The following is a 22,637-nucleotide window of genomic DNA, read 5'->3' on the forward strand; positions in this document are numbered from 1 at the left end:
CATTTTTGGCAGTTTGCCAACTGCCATATTAACAGTGTCCTTTGTCTTACCGAAGCGTTGCAGTTTTATGAGGTCCCATTTGTCAATTTTTGTTCTTAGAGCATAAGTCATTGGTGTTCTGTTCAGGAACTTTTCCCCTGTGCCCATGTGTTCAAGATTCTTCCCCACTTTTGCTTCTATAAGCTTCAATGTGTCTGGTTTTATGTGTAGATCCTTGATCCACTTGGACTTGAGCTTTGTACATGGAGATAAGAATGAGTCAATTTGCATTTTCCTGTATGCAGACCTCCAACACCATTTTTTAAATTGCTGTCTTTTTTTCACTGGATGTTTTTAGATCCTTTGTCAAATATCAAGTGACCATACATGTGTGGGTTCTTTTCTGTGTCTTCAATTCTATTCCATTGTTCTTCCTGCCAATCTCCATACCAATACCAAACAGTTTTTATCACTATTGCTCTGTAGTAGAGCTTAAGGTCAGAAATGGTGATTCCCCCAGGAGATCTTTTGTTGTGGAGAATAGTCTTTGCTTTCCTGACTTTTTTCTTATTCCAGATGAATTTGAGAATTGCTCTTTCTAGATCTATGAAGAATTGATTTTGGATTTTGATGGGGATTGCATTGAATCTGTAGATTGCTTTCGGCAAGATGATCATTTTTACTATATTGATCCTGCCATTCCATGAACATGGGAGATCTTTCCATCTTTTTGAGATCTTCTTTGATTTCTTTCTTCAGAGACTTGAAGTTCTTGTCATACAGATCTTTAACTTGCTTCGTTAGGATTACACCTATGTATGAAATATTATTTGGGATTATTGTGAAGGGCATCATTTCCCTAATTTCTTTCTCATCTTGTTTATCCTTTGAGTAGAGGAAGGCTACTGATTTGCTTGAGTTAATTTTATATCCAGCCACTTTGCTGAAGTTGTTTATCAGCTTTAGGAGTTCTCTGGTGGAAGTTTTGGTGTTGCGTAAGTAAACTATCATGTCATCTGCAAATAGGGATATTTTGACTTCTTCCTTTCCAATTTGTATACCTTTGACTTCCTATTATTGTCTGATTGCTCTGGCTAGGACTTCAAGTACTATATTGAATAGATATGGATAAATGGGTAGCCTTGTCTGGTCCCCGGTTTTAATGGGATTGCTTAATGTTTTTCTGCGTTTAACTTGATGTTGGCTATGGTTTGTAGTAATTGCTTTCACTATGTTTAGGTATGGGCCTTGGATTCCCAATCTCTCCAAGACTTTTATCAGGAAAGGATGCTGAATTTTTTCAAAAGCCTTTTGAGCATCTAATGAAATGACCATGTGGTTTTTTTCCTTTAGGTTGTTTATGTAGTATATTACATTGACAGATTTCCTTATATTGAACCATCCCTACATCCCTGTGAAGAAGCCTACCTGATCATGGTGAATTATACTTTTGATACATTCTTGGATTTGGTTGGCCAGAATTTTGTTCAGTTTTTTTGCATCGATGTTCATGAGGGAGACTGATCTGAAGTTCTCCTTCCTTGTTGTGCCTTTGTTTGGTTTATGTACAAGCTTTATTGTGGCTCCATAGAATGAGTTGGGTAGTGTTCCTTGAGTTTCTATTTCATGGAATAGTTTGAAGAGTATAGGCATTAGCTCTTCTTTGAAGATCTGATAGAACTCCCCACTAAACCCATCTGGTCCTGGGCTTTTTTATGATGGGAGACTATTAACCACTGCTTCTATTTCCTCAGGAATTATGGGACTATTTAGATTGTTTCTCTGATCTGTTATAACATTGGCACCTGGTATGTATCTAGAAAATTGTTCATTTCATCCAGATTTTCAAATTTGTTGAGTATAAACACTTGTAGTAAGATCTGATGATTTAGAAGCCATGCGACCATATTTGCTGCCTGCTGGAACCGAAAAGGATCACTAGGTACTGTACCACCCTGAGCTTTAGATTTCTGGTGGTGCAAACCACCAGGGGTCTGCCTGCACTCAGGAACTGAGCACGTAGGCGGGTTTTGTCTGCCAGCCCACCGGGCTTGGGGTCTGTGTCCTGCCCAGGGAGCTGTGGAAGGAGAGAAGCCCCGGGGCAATATTTGCTGCCTGCCTGGAGAGAAAAGGATCACTAGGTACTGTATCACCCTAAGCTTTAGATTTCTGGTGGTGCAAACCGCCAGGGGTCTGCCTGCACTCAGGAACTGAGCACATAGGCGGTTCATCTGCAAGACAGTCCATCGCAGGACCTGTGTCCTATGTGAAAATCAACAGAGGGAGTGACCCCCACCACAACTTCTTCCCTCCATAATAGAGCAGACAACCTAAGTATAACATTGCTTGAGGCAAGACTGAGAAGGGCTCCAAAGGTACAAAAGAGGAAGCCAGCATATCAGTAATCTGTGCCAGAAGAAACCCAGTCATCCAGTGTTGCAGAGATAACCTTAAAGATCCACAGTAGGTTGAAGCACCAGCCAGTGACAATAAGACCATCTAACACCTGGGAGAACTAGATGGCTAAAGGCAAATGTAGGAACATTACTAACAGAAACTAAGGCATTATGGCAGCATCTGAACCCAATTCTCCAACATTAGCAAGTCCTGGATACCCCAACACACCAGGAAAACAAGATTTGGATTTAAAATCACTGGTCATGATGCTGGTACAGGAACACATGAAGGACATACTTAAAGAAATTCAGGAGAAAATGGATCAAAAATTAGAAGCCCTTACAAGGGAAACACAAAAATCACTTAAAGAAATTCAGGAGATTACAAAAGTCAATAAGAAGGAAACACAAAAATCACTTAAAGAAATACAGGAGAACTTTGATCAACAGGCAGAAGTCATGAAAGAGGAAACACAAAAATCACTTAAAGAATTAGAGGAAAACACAAACAAGCAAATGACAGAACTGAGCAAAAACTTCCAGGATCTAAAAACAGAAGTAAAAACAACTAAGAAAGCACAAAGGGAGACAACTTTGGAGATAGAAAACCTTGGGAAGAAATCAGGGACTATAGTCGCAAATATCAACAACAGAATACAAGAGACAGAAGAAAGAATCTCAGATGCCGAAGATACCATAGAAACCATGGACTCAACAGTTAAAGAAAATGCAAAATGCAAAAAGCTTGTAACCCAAAATATCCAGGAAATCCAGGACACAATGAGAAAGCCAAATCTAAGGATTATAGGCATTGATGATAGTGAAGATTTACAACTTAAAGGGCCAGCAAATATCTTCTACAAAATTATGAAAGAAAACTTCCCTAACCTAAAGAGAGAGATGCCCATGAATATACAAGAAGCCTAGAGAACTCCAAACAGACTGGACCCGAACAGAAATACCTCCTGTCACATAATAATCAAAACCCCAAATGTACTAAACAAAGAAAGAATACTTAGAGCAGTAAGAGAAAAAGGGCAAGTAACATATAAAGGAAGACCTATCAGAATTACACCAGATTTCTCACCAGAGACCATGAAAGCTAGAAGATCCTGGGCAGAGCTCATGCAGACTTTAAAAGAACACAAATGCCAGCCGAGATTACTATACCCAGCGAAACTCTCAATTACTATAGATGGAGAAACCCAGATATTCCATGACAAAACCAAATTTACAAAATATCTTTCTACAAACCCAGCCTTACAAAGGATAATAGGGGGAAAACACCATTACAATGAGGGAAACTATACGCTAGAAAGAGCAGGATATTAAGCTTCTTTCATCAAACCCAAAGAAGATAACCACACACAAATAAAATTAAAATCAAAAATGATAGGAAGCAATAACCACTACTCCTTAATATCTCTTAACATCAATGGACTCAATTCCCCAATAAAAAGACACAAACTAACAGACTGGTTACGTAAACAGGACCCTACATTTTGCTGCATACAGGAAAAACACCTCAGTGTCAAAGACAAAAACTACCTTAGAGTAAAAGGCTTGAAGACAATTCTACAAGCAAATGGTCCCAGGAAACAAGCTGGAGTTGCCATTCTAATATCAGATAAAAAAAAAAAAAAAAAAACTTTCAACCTAATGTCATCAAAAGAGACATGGAAGGTCACTACTTGCTGGTCAAAGGAAAAATCCAACAAGAAGAACTCTCAGTCCTGAACATCTATGCCCCAAATACAAGGGCGCCCTCATTCATAAAAGAAACTTTACTAAAGCTCAAAGTACACATAGCACCTAACACAATAATTGTGGGTGACTTCAACACTCCACTCTCACCAATGGACCGATCAGGAAAACAGAAACTAAACAGGGAGACAATGAAACTAATTGAAGCTTTGAACTAATTGGATTTAACAGATATATATAGAACTTTTCATCCCAAAGCAGAAGAATATACCTTTTTCTCAGCACTTCATGGTCCCTTCTCCAAAATAGATCATATAGTTGGTCACAAGACATACCTCAACAAATATAAGAAGATTGAAATAATCTCATGCCTCCAATCAGATCACTATGGAGTAAAAGTGGTCTTTAGTAACAGTAAAAACAACAGAAGGCCCACATACACGTGGAAACTGAACAATACTCTACTAAATGATACCTCGTTCAAGGAAGAAATAAAGAAAGATATCAAAGATTTCTTAGAATTTAATGAAAATGAAGGCACAACATACACAAATCTATGGGACACAATGAAAGCATTGCTAAGAGGAAAACTCATAACTTTGAGTGCCTCCAAAAAGAAATTCGAGAGAGCATACACTAGAAGATTAACGGAACAACTGAAAACCCTGGAACAAGAAGAAGCTAATTCACCCAGAAGGAGAAGAAGACAGGAAATCATCAAACTCAGGGCTGAAATCAATCAAGTAGAAACCAAGAGAACCATACAAAGAATCAACAAGACCAAAAGCTGGTTCTTTGAAAAAATCAACAAGATAGATAAACCCTTAGCCAGACTAACCAAAGGGCACAGAGAAAGTATCCTAATTAACAAAATTAGAAATGAAAAGGGAGATATTACAATAGAAACCGAGGAAATTCAAAAAATCATCAGATCCTACTACAAAAACTTGTACTCAACACAACTGGAGAATCTGGAGGAAATGGACATTTTCTTAGACAGATATCAATTACCAAAATTAAACCAGGATCAAATTGACCATCTAAACAGAACCATAACCCCTAAAGAAATAGAAGGGGTCATATATAGGCTTCCGACCAAAAAAAGCACAGGACCAGATGGTTTCAGTGCAGAATTCTATCAGACCTTCAAAGAAGACTTAAAACCAATACTCTTCAAACTATTCCATCAAATAGAAACAAAAGGAACACTACCCAACTCTTTCTTTGAAGCCACTATTACACTGATACCAAAACCACACAAAGATCCAACTAAGAAAGAAAATTTCAGGCCAATTTCCCTTATGAATATCGATGCAAAAATACTCAATAAAATTCTTGCCCACAGAATCCAAGAACACATCAAAACGATCATCCACCAGGATCAAGTAGGCTTCATCCCAGGGATGCAGGGATGGTTCGATATAAAGAAATCCATAAATGCTATCCACTACATAAACAAACTCAAAGAAAAAAATCACATGATCATTTCATTAGATGCTGAAAAAGCATTTGACAAAATTCAGCACCCTTTCATGCTAAAAGTCTTGGAAAGGACAGGAATTCAAGGCCCATATTGAAACAGTAAAAGCAATATACAGCAAACCAGTAGCCAACATCAAACTAAATGGAGAGAAACTTGAAGCAATCCCACTAAAATCAGGTACTAGACAAGGCTGCCCCCTCTCTCCATATCTTTTCAATATAGTTCTTGAAGTCCTAGCTAGAGCAATTAGACAACATAAGGAGGTCAAAGGGATACAAATTGGAAAGGAAGAAGTCAAACTATCACTATTTGCAGATGATATGATCGTATACTTAAGTGACCCTAAAAACTCTACTAGAGAACTCCTTCAGCTGATAAACAACTTCAGCAAAGTGGCTGGCTACAAAATCAATGCAAGCAAATCAGTAGCCTTTATATACTAAAGGGATAAGCAGACTGATAAAGAAATTAGGGAAATGACATCCTTCACAATAGCCACAAACAGCATAAAGTATCTTTGCATGACTCTAGCCAAACAAGTGAAAAACCTATATGACAAGAACTTCAGATCTCTGAAGAAGGAAATCGAAGATCTCAGAAAATTGAAAAATCTTCCATGCTCGTGGATTGGCAGGATTAATATAATTAAAATGGCCATCTTGCCAAAGACAATCTACAGATTCAATGCAATCCCCATCAAAATCCCAACCCAGTTCTTCATAGAGCTAGAAAGAGCAATTCTCAAATTCATCTGGAATAACAAAAAACCCAGGATAGCTAAAACTATTCTTAACAGTAAAAGAACTGCAGGGGGATTCAGTATCCCAGACCTCAAACTTCACTACAGAGCCATAGTGATAAAAACTGCATGGTATTGGTACAATATCAGGCAAGCGGATCAATGGAATAGGATTGAAGACCCAGAAATGAACCAACACACCTATGATCAGTTGATCTTCGACAAAGGAGCTGAAAGCATCCAGTGGGAAAAAAGACAGTCGTTTCAACAAATGGTGCTGATTGAATTGGAGGTCAGCATGCAGAAGAATGTGAATCGATCCATTCTTATCTCCTTGTACCAAGCTCAACTCCAAATGGATCAAGGACCTCCACATAAAACCTGACACACTGAAACTAATAGAAAAGAAACTGGGGAAGACCCTGGAGGACATGGGCACAGGGGGAAAGTTCCTGAATAGAACACCAAAAACTTATGCTCTAAGATCAAGAATTGACAAAAGGGACTTCATAAAACTACAAAGTTTCTGTAAGGCAAAGGACACTGTCAAAAGGACAAAACGTCAACCAACAACAGATTGGGAAAGGATCTTCACCAACCCTAAATCCGACAGAGGGCTAATATCTAATATATACAAAGAACTCAAGAAAGTAGAACCCAGAGATCCAAATAACCCCATTAAAAAGTGGGGTACGGAGCTAAACAAAGAATTTTCACATGAAGAACTTCGGAGAGCTGAGAAACACCTTAAGAAATGTTCAACATCATTAATCATTAGGGAAATGCAAAACAAAACAACCCTGAGATTTCACCTCACACCAGTCAGAATGGCTAAGGTCAAAAACTCAGGAGACAGCAGGTGTTGGTGAGGATGTGGAGAAAGAGGAACACTCCTCCACTGCTGGTGGGATTGCAAGATGGTGCAACCACTCTGGAAATCAGCCTGGCGGTTCCTCAGAAAACTGGGCATGTCACTCCTGAGGACCCTGTTATACCACTACTGGACATATATCCAGAGGATTCTTCAGCATGCAATAAGGACACATGCTCCACTATGTTCACAGCAGCCCTATTTGTAGTAGCCAGAAGCTGGAAAGAACCTAGATGTCCTTCAACGGAGGAATGGATACAAAAAATGTGGTATATTTACACAATGGAGTACTATTCAGCCATTAGAAACAATGAATTCATGAAATTCTTAGACAAATGGATGGAGCTGGAGAACATCATACTAAGTGAGGTAACCCAGTCTCAAAAGATCAATCATGGTATGTACTCACTGATAAGTGGATATTAGCCTAGAAACTTTGAATATCCAGGACATAATCCACAAATTAAATGATATCCAAAAAGAATGGAGGAGTGGTCCCTGGTTCTGGAAAGACTCAGTGCAAGAGTATAGGGGAATTCCAGAACAGGGAAGTGGGAAGGGGTGGATTGAAGAATAGGGGGACAGAAGAGAGCTTATGGGACTTGTGGGTAGTGGGGACCCAGAAAAGGGGAAATCATTTTGCAATGTAAATAAAAAATAAAATAAAATAAATAAATAAATAAATAAATAAATAAATAAATAAATAAATAAGGGGAAAAAAGAGTATAGGGGAATTCCAGAACAGGGAAGTGGGAAGGGGTAAATGGAGGAACAGGGGGAGGGAAGAGGGCTTATGGGATTTGCGGGGAGTGGGGACCCAGAAAAGGGGAAATCATTTGCAATGTAAATAAAAAAAATATATCAATAAAGAAAAAAAGAAAACATAATAATAATAAATAAATAAATAAATAACAAAAAATGGGTTTATAATAATAAGCTGATAGTGCTGGGGGCTTTGAAAGCATTAGTATATGTAAAGATCTTAGTATCTCTATACTATTCATCAGAATTTATAATAACTTTCATTTTGGATATTTTACGTCATACAATCTGCGATATTATACCATAAGACCACCCTTAGGCACCAGGCATAGAATCATATGGTGTAATATTTTGTGACTATAGAACTATTACCTTTTGACATCCATACAATGAATTCTCATTCTTGTTCTCTCATTTCTTTTGCTTTCATGCTTATTTGAGAAGATGTAGTTTCTTTAGTGAGAAATGCCATGTTTGTTCGGTTTTCATTTTGTATTGTGATTTTGTCTTCCTCTCAATAATATGGGGTCCTGTTTCCAGGAGAGCTTTTAAGGCACAACTTGAAATGAATGAATTAATGAGTTTAATCATTCCAGAAAGATGTCTTAACAATGCTCCAAGGAACTTGCAGTAACTTTTAAAAAGACCAGCCAGAGTGCTGAGTGGTAATGACAGCTTGTGTTTGCCAACCCAGTCCTTGCCTATACACCAAAAAATGTGAGCCAGGACTAGTGTGGAAGTGCTTTGAAGTGGAAGAATGGCTTGGACACCATGAAACCATGATTAAAGAGAACTTGCTTACAAAACAAACTTCAAGATTACAGGACAACTTCTTTCCCAGTGACTTTTTTTTTTTTTTTTTTTGTCTTTGAGGCAATGAACCAGATCTTTTCTTTCTCCCATGGAGTGAAGCTAACCTAGACCACAATAGAGAAAGTCACCCTCACAGATCAGCTTGCCAACTCTGTGCAGGATACAATTAGTGGGAAACAAATTGTGCCCTTTAAAGAGCAGGTGGGGGAATGATCAAAACCAAAATCGGTTTGGGTCCGTATCTCCTTTTTCAGCCACCATTCATAACTTTTGCTCACATCTAATTAAAGAGGAGAGCTCTTACTTCTCTTCACGGAGCAATAAATAGGACAGTGTCAGTCATGGGTCTTCTTGGACCAGGTGATGAAATTGAAACTACTAAGGAAGGAGGAAAGCCTTTGAGCATCATGTAATTTTAAGACTTCCTCTCCTGCCTTGTTATTTTTGTGTTGCTTGTCTTTAAAAATAGGACTGCTTTTTCTCAAAGAAAGTACTTCTCACTGAGCCTCACTCTCCATTCCTGCAAGGCAGAGCTCACCCAAGCTGGTCTCTGAGACAACTGAGAAAGCTGTCTTGCTCACCATTGTCTTTCAGAAAGGAGCCCTCTGGATGAACATTATAAATACCCTGTAACGAGATGTTAAGTACGTGAAATAAAAACAACATTAACAGCAAAAACACATCAGGACAATCATGGAGGAGGCTCTGTGGATAAGAGCATTTCCTCTGTATGTCTAAGTTTGTAAGTTCAAAAATAAGCATTCATATTAAAAAACTAGGCATTGCTATACATGTCTGAACCTCAGCATTGTGAGGCAGGGACAAGCATATTCCCGGAGCTTGTGAGCTCTTAGGTCAGTGACAGTCTCTACCTCAAGGCAATAAATTTTAAAATGTGATAAAAGGTGGAATCTGATGCCTTGCAAATATGGCCACACACCCACACACTCATAAGTATATACCATTAACCCACACCCCCACATACAAAAAAAAAACCTTTGAATTAAAGTTTATTTTTCCCATTCTTTTTCACAGGATAAACATATTTCCATCGGAGTAAACCTATGAATACATAAATGAATACATATCCTATTAACACATGTAGTTATATGTTGAAATGTCTTAATATTCATTTCTTCCATGGTAAAACTTGTTTGACCACATGTCCACTACCCTGCCCATGTCCACTGCCCCGAGTCTCTGCTTTATCTCCTACTTGATTTCTCATCTTTCACACAAAACTTTTGAAAGTTGCATATTTATAGGCTTATGGTTATTTCTCTTTCTAGAATGCAAGTTACTAAATTTAGATGAGCAGAGACATAGAATAGCGTACTCAACATTATGTTTCTAGACCCCTGCATGCTGCTAATCTTATATTGTGAGCTTAGTAAATTTTTGTTTACAATAAATTATTAAGCAGAGAGTGATAGCACTATCCTAGCCCTCAGGAAGCAGAGGCATACAAATCCAAGTGAGTTTGAGGCCAGCCTGGACTTCATAGTGAGTTCCAGGACATCCAGTGTTACATAGACAGACTGTCTCAAAAATTATTATTAACTTTAATATTATGTATATCCATATACCTGTACATTTGCACCTCTCTGAACTTTCATCAGAAATTTTTCTTCCTTCAGTACATGCCAATCAGCACAAAGACTCATTAACTGGTCAAGGTACAGAGAATAAGAGACCAAAGCATGCTCAGTTCTGAACAGGATGAATCTATTTTTCCCCTTTCTCCCAAAGGCTCAGAGGTCAATTTGGCAAAGGGGATAGAAAGATTCTTAGAGCTAAGGATATTTGGTGACTACAAGAAAAGAAAAACAATGCTTTTAGGATACACAATGGCACATAGGAATTCACAGCAGTTGTGACAGCCTGTATAAGACATGCATAAGTTAAAACCAGATAAAAACCAAAGATGGAGAGGCAAGATTCATGAATTCCCAACCCAAGCTGAGGAACTATCAGCAATTAATAATTTCTGGGAGATGGAAAAGAGGAGGAAGGCTCCATTATTTTTTTTAAGGGTATCACACCAGATAAGACAGCCATACTCCAAGGGAATGCTCTATAACCAAGAGAATATGAGCGGTACCAACTGTATCTGATACTTTGATCCTCATTGGAAAGTGGATCAATACACCCAGGGCTCACAGTCAATCAATAGAATGAGCATAGAGTTCCCAATGAAGCAGCTAGAGAGAGGACCCAATGAGCTGAAGAGGTTTGCATCCCTGTAAGAGGAACAATAATATGTACCAACCAGTACCCCCAGAGCTCCCAGGGACTAAACCACCAGCTAAAGAGTACACATGGAGGGACCCATGGCTCCAGCTACATATGTAGGAGAAATCAGTGAGAGGAGAGGCCATTGGTCCTGTGAAGGCTCAATGATGATTTCCCAGAATAGGGGAATGCAAGTCTGGAAATTGGGGGGTGCGTGGTGAGCAGGGGCATGGGGAAAGAGAATAAGGGGTTTCAGAGGAGTAAGGCAGAAAGAGGATACCATTTGAAATGTAGATTAAGCAAATATCTTAAAAAAATGAGCAAACAAATAAGCAAAAAAGTAATGTTGCAACATTTGATGGGCAACCAAGAGGGGATTGATGTCAAAGAACTTGTGGAAAGCAGATGAATATGATCAAACTATCAATATGATCAAACAATGCAATAAAAATAAGAAATTTAGAGCAGTAAAGAAAAATCCACTAAGAAAATGATAAATTGAGAAATGTTGTACATTAGTCAGAAAAGTCACACACATATTTACAGATATAATGTATACACATTTTTTGTCTTGTTTTTGTAAAGTTTGGGTATATCCTAACCTTTGTGAGCTGCTATATCACAGCATCATAGAGTGTATGACTTATGAACAATAAAAACTGACTTTGTTATAGAAGTCAAATGAGTCTCGGACCATGGCACTCATGTTTAATGTGTGCCAGTTGTCTATTTTTTTGGCTCATAGATGTGGTTTCACTGAAGCCTTACATAATGGAAACACAAAGGAAGCTCTCTGGATTATTTTTTAAGTAGAGCAGGAGCCAATCTTAACTACCCAATAAAGATCTCAGTTACAAGCATCATCACATTGGGGTTAGGACTAGATCTGTGAATTCTAATGGGAAAGGATTGTGGCCTGGATAGATTTATGACAACTTGACTCAGCCAAAACCACTGGAGAAGACAGATGAGAAAATGGCTTCATAAGATGGGACAGCAGGCAAGTCTTTAAAGCATTTTCTTAGTTAACGATTATTGGAAAAGGACACTGTCCATTGTGGTTGGGTTCCACCCTGGGCTGTTGGTCCAGGATGCTATAAGAAAGAAGGGTGACTCCACCATAGGAAGCATAGGAAGCAAGCCAGTAAGCAGCACTCCTCCGTGGCTTCTGCATCAGCTCCTGCTTCCGGGTTCCAACCATGCTTGAGTTCCTTCCTTGACTTCCTTCAATGATGAACAGTGATATGGAAATATAAGCCAAACAAATCCATGCCTCAGGTTTTTTTGGCAATGGTATTTCCTCAAATCACAGATAACCCTAATTAAGATACAAGAATGGTAAGGTATTACTGTGACAGTCTTGATCTTGCTTTGGGGAAGTTTGTACAAGGACTTTGGAATTTTTAACTAGAAAGTCATTAAATGTACAATGACTGGTGAACTAATTTGTGGGAGACTGGAAGAAAAAGGCATTGAAAAAATGCAGATATGGAGGGACTGACTTAAGAAACTGCAGTTGAAAAAAGATAGCCTTTTCAACAAATGGTCCTGGTTCAACTGGAGGTCAGCATGCAGAAGAATGCGAATTGATCCATCTTTATCGCCTTGTACTAAGCTCAAGTCCAAATGGATCAAGGACCTCCACATAAAGCCAGACACTCTGAAGCTAATAGAAAAGAAACTGGGGAAGACCCTTGAGGACATTGGTACAGGGAGAAAATTTCTGAACAGAACACCAATAGCGTATGCTCTAAGATCAAGAATTGACAAATGGGACCTCATAAAATTACAAAGTTTCTGTACGGCAAAGGACACCATCAAAAGGACAAATCGGCAACCAACAAATTGGGAAAAGATCTTCACCAATCCTACATCAGATAGAGGGCTAATATCCAATATATATAAAGAACTTAAGAAGTTAGACTCCAGAAAACCAAACAACCCTATTAAAAAATGGGGGTACAGAGTTAAACAGGGAATTCTCACCTGAAGAACTTCGGATGGCAGAGAAGCATCTTAAAAAATGCTCAACTTCATTAGTCATTAGGGAAATGCAAATCAAAACAACCCTGAGATTTCACCTTACACCAGTCAGAATGGCTAAGATTAAAAATTCAGGAGACAGCAGGTGTTGGAGAGGATGTGGAGAAAGAGGAACACTCCTCCACTGCTGGTGGGGTTGCAAATTGGTACAACCACTCTGGAAATCAGTCTGGCGGTTCCTCCGAAAACTGGGCACCTCACTGCCAGAAGATCCTGCTATACCACTCCTGGGCATATACCCAGAGGATTCCCCACCATGTAATAAGGATACATGCTCTACTATGTTCATAGCAGCCCTATTTATAATTGCCAGATGCTGGAAAGAACCCAGGTATCCCTCAACAGAAGAGTGGATGCAAAAAATGTGGTATATCTACACAATGGAGTACTATTCAGCCATTAGAAACAATGAATTCATGAAATTCTTAGGCAAATGGATGGAGCTAGAGAACATCATACTAAGTGAGGTAACCCAGACTCAAAAGGTGACTCATGGTATGCACTCACTAATAAGTGGATATTAACCTAGAAAACTGGAATACTCCAAACATAATCCATACATCAAATGAGGTACAAGAAGAAAGGAGGAGTGGCCCCTTGTTCTAGAAAGACTCAGTGAAGAAGTATAGGGCAAAACCAGAACGGGGAAGTAGGAAGGGGTGGGTGGGAGGACAGGGGGAGAGAAGGGGGCTTATGGGACTTTCGGGGAGTGGGGGGCTAGAAAAGGGAAATCATTTGAAATGTAAATAAAAAATATATCGAATAAAAAAAAATAAAGACTCTTAAAAAAAAAAGAAAAGAAACTGCAGTTGAGAGCTACTTAAAGACACTGTTAAGGCCATTGCATAATTATACTTGAGACCCTATAGTTCTGGTCAGGCCTGAAGAATTGTTTATAATTAACACAACACTAGAACCATTAAATTGAAGCCTTCTGTTACTGGGATTCTCATATCTGGTCAGTTGTAGCTGAGAAATTAATAGTAATTAAGAAAAAAACAGCATCATTAGGTTGAAATCTTCTAAGTGATTCTTTAGAGTTTGCAAACAGAAACTGTGTTCCAGGGGCAGCAAAAGTTGTACTTTGTGCTGATAGTCGAACTTTGTAAAGTGAGAGTTACCCAGTTTTTGAAGGCATGAAGGGGCCATAGAGAGAAGCTGAAGCTTGGTACTGTGTAGTGATACTGGAGTCCCTGGAGAGAGCTCAGGAGATGCTATTAGTGAAATGCAGCCCAGTTGTAGCCATAGACCCCAGAATTTTGTAGATGGAATGATTATCAAGAACATGAGCAGTGGTGGAGTAGAGCCAGCCTGAGCCTAGAAGACAATCGGAGTGTGCTGCAGATAACTCTAAGTAGGGCTGACAGAATAGTCTATAGTGCTCTCATCCTTCCCTCCCTCAACTTATTTTCTTCTTATACTGAAAGTACATCTACCATATTCCAACAGCTCTCAAAGTCATATTCCAATATCAACTTTAAGATCTAAAACATCATCACAATATTGTCCAAGTCTGACATGTCTACATTTTAATACCTATTTAGACCAATATACATACAAATATAATAGGCTGTGAAGTTATATGCATTTTATTAATTAATTCATTTATTTTCATCCTTGCTTTTAATTAATTAATTGATGTTTATCCCAAATGCTATTCTTCCCAATCCCTCCCTCACTGGCTTCCTCCCCATCCCTCAGCCCCTTCTCCTCTGAGAGGGTGGGGAACTCCCAGTGTCAGCCTGATTAGGCACATCCTCTCCCAGTGAATCCTGGCAAGGCAGCCATGAAGCCTGAGCTACCTCACTGCTACATGTGTGCCAGCAGCCACATTCCATCCCCTTTATGTCCTTTGGTTGGTGGCTTAGATTCTGAGAGCTCCCAGGGGTCAAGGTTTGTTGACTTTTTCAGGTTTCTGTGAGGTTCCCATCTACTTCAGAGACTTTGATCCTTCCTCAATCTCTTCCACAACTGTTTTTGCCCTCAATTTAATGCTTGACTATTGGCACCTGCATCTGTTTCAGTCCATTGTAGGGTAGAGCCTCTCAGCAGACAGTTATGCAGGCTCCTGTCTGTAAGACTAACAAAATACCACTAATAATGTCAGGGATCAGTACTTGTCCATGACATAGGTTTTGGGTTGGGCCATTTATTAGGTTGGCCTTTCCTTTGGTCTCTACTCCACCCCTGCATTTCATTTTAGAAAGAATAAGTTTTGGGTCAAAAGTTTTGTGGGTAAGTAGGTTATCACTAGTAGGACTGCGAACTTGTACAACCACTCTGGAAATCAATTTGGTGAATTCTTAGAAATGTATAACTAGTTCTACCTCAAGACCCTGCTATAGCACTCTTGCACATATCCCCAAAAGATGGTCCACAATACCTGAAGGACATATGTTTCACTATGTTCATAGTAGCTTTATTCATAATAGCCAGAAATCAGAAACAACCCAGATGTCCCTAAACCAAAGAATGGATATAGAAAATGTGGCACATTTACCCAATGGAATATTATTTTGCTATTATGAATAAGGACATCAGGAATTTTCCAGACAAATGGAAGGAACTAGAAAATACCATCTCCAGTGAGGTAACCCATACCCAAAAAGACAAATGGCATCTACTCACTGATGAGTGGAGATTAGTACAGAATACCTATAATAGTTCCCACAGACCCAAAGAAATTAGGAAAGAAGGAAGGCCCAAGTAAGGACGCTTGAATCACTCTTTGAAAGGGAAACAAAATAATCAAAGGAGGCATAGGAAGGGATAGAAATGTGTGGTAGAGGGATACAGGATCATATCTGAGAGTCAGGAGAGAGGCTTAGAGGGCCAAGAGAATAAATGGAAATCTGCATTTGCCTGGGGTGAAGTGAAGGGATGGATCTCTAGGAAGTCCGAGAGACCTGGGATAGGGAAGCTCCTAGGAGTCAATGCTGGTGACCATAGCATAGATGCCGAACAGTAGCCACATGGAACCTGAAAAGGCCACTTCCTGTAGCCAAGCAGGAACCCCCAAGGGAGGGATAAGGGCATCTCTAAATCTTAAGTAAGACTTTGAGACAAATTCTTCTCTGGCCATAAATTTGCAAGCAAGCAAGATCATCCAAAAGACAAAGAGGGAAAGGCTTAAGACAGGCATTCCATTTAAAAGTAGAGATAGAAAAGAGAAAAGGGTCTTGCATACCAAATCCAAACTAATGTAAACTCCAGAAAACTTTAGTACATTTCCCCCAGCACTCAACTTTTGGTCCTACTGAGGGAGATTTTGTGTAGTTGACGGTCCTGATCCAAAGTGGTGTTGCACGTGATGGGTGAGAAGGCAAAGTTTGAGTCTTCATAGCTGCAAATAGGCATCTTTTGGCCATCCGAGTTTGCTCCACCATCAAAACTAAAGAGGAACTCCACTGATTAATTTGCCATCTTTGGCTATGCGCCTTATTTGTCTTGAAGAGTTGCACCTGCCTTTGTTAGAGATAACTGACCATGGCAGAACATCTTGCCCATGCTACTGAGTAGTCCTGCTTTTATGAGAAAAGAAAGCTAGGCACACTTTTTGTGTTCTCTTCTAGGCATTCTCTCTCTGTTGTGTATGGTAGGCGGGCTGGTGCCTTGCAAAACCTTGACATTTTAGATTATTTTGCTGCCTAGAAATTAAGTTATTTTTCTACTTTCCAGATTTTACAAGAAGCAGTCAGAAGGAATTCACTTTACACTGATGAGTCTATACTATGGCTAACTAAAGTCACTGTTCACCAAACACTGGAACATGAATGCAACTCAACTAACTTTGCTGCAACCTGAGTGAAGTTAATCTGGGACAAAGACTAAAAAGATCAATGAACCACCAAGTGGCAGATCATGTGACTTAAGCACTATAAATACATTTGCCCAGAATCTTCCTTTTTAAAAAAGAAAAAAAGTTATTTATTTATTTATTTATTTATTTATTTATTTATTTACTTTCTCAGTAAAATTTTGGCTCCGATTAGAACTCAAGGGGGTCAAAGTAAGGCTGTTTCTCAGAACTGCAGCTGAGATTGCACAGGATCATGATACAAATGCCAAGTACCACATGGAGAACACATGATGCCCAAGATTCTTAGCCAGGATCACCAGATGAGCAAGAGGATGAGAAAAAGAAAAGGAATCAGATAAAGTAAAAGTTATGAATTAGTTTTCAGTTAGTTTAGGGGAAAAATGTTCTATGCATACTAATATAAGGTTTTAACCTATGTAGAAATCTTGCCAGTTTTTTTTTTTAAGTTAGTAGAGAATTTTATATAAGAAAAAATAATATGAGCAATTAAGTACTTTTAAAGATTTGGAAGATGCTTAAGAAAACAGATATATCTGTTGTTTTTAGCCTTTTGTAGGTCATAAGCCTTGGAACAAATCACATTGTATTTGTAATTTGAGCAACATGAATTCCAAAATGGACTATTTTCTTTGATATCATTACCCATTGACTCTGTCCTTGAATCTGAAATGAAAATTAAATTGCTGCTTTTCCATATTTTTCAAATGAGGAGATTATAAAATAATTCACCTCACTGTGTACAGTATTACCCCCTTTGAACTCTTACCTCTCTCTCAACTCTACTGCCTCACAGTCATAAGCTTAACATGTTGGCTGTGCAACACAACATGGCTTGTCAAAAGAAGCACTTTCAAGGGCCATTTTAGTATATATTGATATATATTAAATATTAATATATAATAATATATCATATATTCATTCATATATAAGCCTTTTGTAAGCTTATATATGAACTTTGGAACTGAAGTAATGGAAATAGGGGGTAATTATAGTGAAGTGAGAAGCATGAAACCAACTTCCTCAATTTCATCACCCTCCATAGGAAACTGGCTTCTGTATAATGCATGCAATGGAGTCTTGTGGGACAGTGACAAATATTGTGTGCAGTACATCCAGAAAGACATAACATGTTTAAAAAGAAAGAAAAGAGCTTTCAAAATGCCTGAAACACAAATGAGGGGGGGGGAGTGTGTTAGAAATCAGAGGTCTAGAAGATTTATTAATAAAAAGCTTTTTGTTAAGGGTTATAGCCTAGGTGACCCAGTATATTATATAAACTGAGACATATTTAAGAGACAGTTGATGCAAGAGAAATTAAGAGAGTTCTCACAAATGAAGCAAAGTATTTAAGCACAGAATTATGTGTTTATTTTTGAGATTATTGAGTTCATGTCTCTGAATCTCCTCCACTATTCAAGACAATCTGTTCTGAAGACATTGTATTCTTACTTCCTTAATAAGACTTTTGGCAATGGATTCAGCTAAGCTAGAGTTTTCTAAGTTAACTCTAAGTTATTAGCCAGGTAACATCTGTGGTGTGTTCCATGCATTCATATATCACATTTGTCATTTGCTTATATTTCTTGTATATTTACAACAAGAACCTCTAATTAACTCTTTTTTTCTATAGAATTATGATTCTGTATCTATTCTAATTTTATAATTATAATTTGAATTTGAATTCTTGAAACCAAGGGCTTAGCTCCATTTTTAATATCATCTGATAGTAAAACCAGTACTCTAGAAAGAGTTGCTAAACAAATAGCAAATTATTGACTTATGTTCTATATTTTCAAAGCCTTCTTCATGTGTTTGGCTCCAAAGTGTCTTCCTTTTTCATGGTCTCCCAGTGGTACCTGAGTGTCTGACACTGATGAAAAATAGACAATACTGTCTTCTCAGCTAGATGGCAATGTTATTGAGAAAAGCCACTACGTCTTAGTGACTATGGCCATGACTAAGTCCCTAAGTCTATTAACATATACCAATGGTAGATTGAAGACATAAAACTGGCCACTTCCAGGGCCATCACTTTGCATACCATTTTTAGAGCTACAGACATGTGATAATGTAGCCACATCTAGGAAGGCTGGACAAATAACAAAGTGCCTTAGATAAGCAAGACTATCTTATCTTGCATTGTAGATCCAGGTTCTGTGGTGAGGAAGAGGAGCCCTGGTCTGAGGCATGCTGGAACAAGGATGAAAAATCAGAAGGAAAGCTGAGGTAGCTCCAAGTAGACGTCCAGGTTTTTCTTTATTATCTGCTGGTCTTCAGTGCAGAGATAAGAGAAATATGCCCAGCAACCCACTCTGTGGGATGATAATATGCTACACCCTAAGCTAATCAATTATAGTCTCACCATAGCCTTAGTTAATATGAAAGACAAATACTGCTGAGATTCCTGAATAAGCACTTCTATAATGATCTGTTCCATTCCTTTAAAACTTCATTGTACTGTGCAAGACAGCCATGGTTTGAGGTGGACCATGTGAGCATGGAAGTGATTAGTAAAAAAATGAACATGGTCAAGGCGGCCTTTACTTCCTGCTTCTTTTACTTCTGCATTAACATCCTTGAGAACTCATGTAGGGAAAGGCGATTGTGAGTTCATTGTCTATCGCTGGCTTAACCTTTCTGCAGTAAGACCTAGAAATGTTGAAAGAATCCATCTCTATATCTGCATTTATATTTGAATCTTGATCTTTACCATACCATAGCTCAACTAGTCTCATTAGGATGAAAACAAGAGCTTTTAAACAGAGCACCCTTTTTCCATATTATTCAACTGTCTTCCCATTAACTCAATTTGATGGAAACACAGCTGAAAAGCACTTTGCACTGTTGGGTCCATGCCCAAACTGACTGGATCCTCAGATCCGTTCTTCATGGAAGGATATGCATTTGGATCCAAGTCAGGCATGGTTGTATACTTTTATGACCTGGAGACTGAGGGTGGAGACCCAGATAGACAGGAGAATCATCACTGTGGCTTGCTGGCCATCAGTCTGGCCAAAACCCAGTGAACTCTAGATATGGTGGCCGACACACCTCAAAGGAGCAATGTGGAGAGCAGTGGAAGAGGACACCCACCATCTAATTCTTGATTCTGGCCTTCATATGTGAATGCGTGAGCACACACAGAACCTTTACACTCACACACACACACACACACACACACACACACACCAAACCAACCAATCAACAAAATCTTTTAGATGTCTCTGCTTACTCAACTTATTTCCCTTCCTTATTACAAGTGATCATGACATTTCAGATATCAAAGATCTTCTGTGATCGGGAGTCCTGTAAGCATTTTCATCTCACATATATTCTATTAATATTCTCTCCTTTCCACTTACTCAAAAATTCCCCCTTCTTGTCTTCCTCTTTCTAGTCATGACCAGTATTCACACTCACACTCTTATACATACATGTGCATATATGTATGCACACTCATACACAGAGAAATACATGTATGTGCACATATACAAGCACATAAAAATAAATTATAACCTAGTTTCCTATCTGAAAGAAAACATGCAATATTTTTCTTTCTAACTCTGGATTATTTTCCTTAGCATAATGATTTCCAGATTCATACATTTTCCTTCAAAGTTCACAGTTTTGTTTTACTTTTTTGAGTAAAAGGAGGGGTCAGAGGGATAGAAAAATGTAGGGAGACAAGGATTAAGCTGAAATATTATATATAAGAAATATTGGAATGAAACCTATTACTGTGTATGTTAATCTAAAAATATAAGTAAAACAAAAATAACAAAGATGCACTAGAAAATAAAGTGCAAAGTAAATCCAATAATTTATTATTTCTGTAAAGGAACAGCTTGCCATGTGCACAGAAGCATGATCCCATACTATGTACTATGTACTATGTTCTACTGTACTATGAGGTTCTGAATAGTGTCATGCATCCTGAAAGTGTGTTAGAAAGAACCTAACCCACAGGTTTCCTTTTATTTTTAAAGTCTGGCTTCTCTATGAAGCTATCTAGTAAAAATATATAGTTAGGGGAACAGGATTTTCAGTCACACTGCAAATATGGAGAAATAAAAGTTATTTTATACATACAGAAACACTATAGCCAAGGATTATTGAGCAGGAATCATAACACTAATGAGTATTGAGGTCCATTGTCTCTAAGACTCTAGTACTGGGGTTTACTAGAATTGTACTCTGACCAGTTTCCTAATATGTTTTCATCACACTTTTAAATCCCAAAGAAAACAATGATAATTAAAAAGAAATACAAATTACTCTAAGCCAAAGCTACTGACTTTCAGTAAAAATTGTTAAGAACAGGTACCTGCTTGAGTTTCTGAGAAACTGTAAGACATCCAAATAAAATGGCCCCAGGAAATCATCTTCACTTAGGACAAAGACATGTACAGGGGGGCCACTTTCATTTCTCGCTTTGTTTTCCATTAAGGTGAAAAAACTGTTTGGCAATTCCTTGTCATGTCCTATCTTGGAGAATGGCTAATCAGCTGCTGAAGAAAAGATGGTTTGCTCTCTAACATGGACTAAAGAGAGCTTTCCCTTCTTTTAACTTCTGTTAAAATTAAGATGAAGAAAAATACAATACCCTTGTTTTTCACCATAAAATGTTAATATGTTTAGCAATAAGAAAGGAAGAAAGAGAGAAAGAAAGAAAGAAAGAAAGAAAGAAAGAAAGAAAGAAAGAAAGAAAGAAAGAAAGAAAGAAAGAAAGAAAGAGAGAGAGAGAGAAAGAAAGAGAGAGAGAGAGAAAGAAAGAAAGAAAGAAAGAAAGAAAGAAAGAAAGAAAGAAAGAAAGAAAGAAAGAAAGAAAAGCAAAGAAAAGAAAAGAAAGAAAAGAAAAGAAAGAAGGAAAGAAGGAAAGAAAGAAAAAAAGAAAGAAAGAAAGAAAGAAAGAAAGAAAGAAAGAAAGAAAGAAAGAAAGAAAGAAAGAAAGAAAGAAAGAAAGAAAGAAAGAAAAAGAAAGAAAGAAAGAATTTTTTCTCTGGCTATAATTCTCTCTATGTGTACGCCTCTCTTCCTTTTCCACCTTCTGCCTCCCTTCCCCCTCAAACACACACACACACACACACACACACACACAGACACACACACACACACAGACACACACACACAGCCAGAGGGTGAGGAGCACCACAGAAGACTATGGAGCAAAATATCCAAAAAGTGAGGGAGAGAGAGAGAGAGAGAGAGAGAGAGAGAGAGAGAGAGAGAGAGAGAGAGAGAGAGAGAGAGAGAGAGAGAAATGTCAGAAAGACAGAATGTCTCAGGCTATAATGTGTACTCTCACTAGATATTACCTAAGGCTATGATTCATTTAGAAAATTGTAGCAAAAGTGTCATAAAGCATATCTCTTCCCCAACAAAAATATATTGCTTTTGTTCTGGAACCTGAGTGAGAAATTTAAGTTTAAATTGTTTGTAGAGTCTATGTCTGATGATTATCCACTTTGGATACTGATGATTACACTATGTTGTTGTGTCTTTGGTGGCAGGGAGAGAAGACAAAGTGTGTGGATTTGGGTAAGCACTTTAGTTCATAATAAGATGATAATTTCTCCAAATGCCTTCTGCCAAATACTATAATATTGAAGATGAGACAAATTTAAGGAGGGTAAAAACTTTTAACCTATAACAAGTACTGAAAATCTCTCACTCGGATTTTCTAGCTAATAAATAAAGGCAACAAAACCTGTATTAGTCAAAGATTACTGAAAATAGAATTGATTGTCTACACAGAGATATAGGATATAGAACAGAATTTGGCTTGTAGCATTGTA

The 22,637-nt window shown here is 38.1% G+C and overlaps 1 protein-coding gene across 1 annotated transcript in view; it reads right to left on the reverse strand.

Annotated features, from left to right (window-relative positions):
- The window catches only part of Rhbdd1 (rhomboid domain containing 1), a 1,230,872-nt gene that overhangs the window by 1,059,992 nt on the left and 148,243 nt on the right, over positions 1-22,637 (reverse strand). The window lies entirely within an intron of this gene.

Source organism: Apodemus sylvaticus, chromosome 9 (assembly GCF_947179515.1).
Source record: "Apodemus sylvaticus chromosome 9, mApoSyl1.1, whole genome shotgun sequence".
Taxonomy (NCBI): domain Eukaryota; kingdom Metazoa; phylum Chordata; class Mammalia; order Rodentia; family Muridae; genus Apodemus; species Apodemus sylvaticus.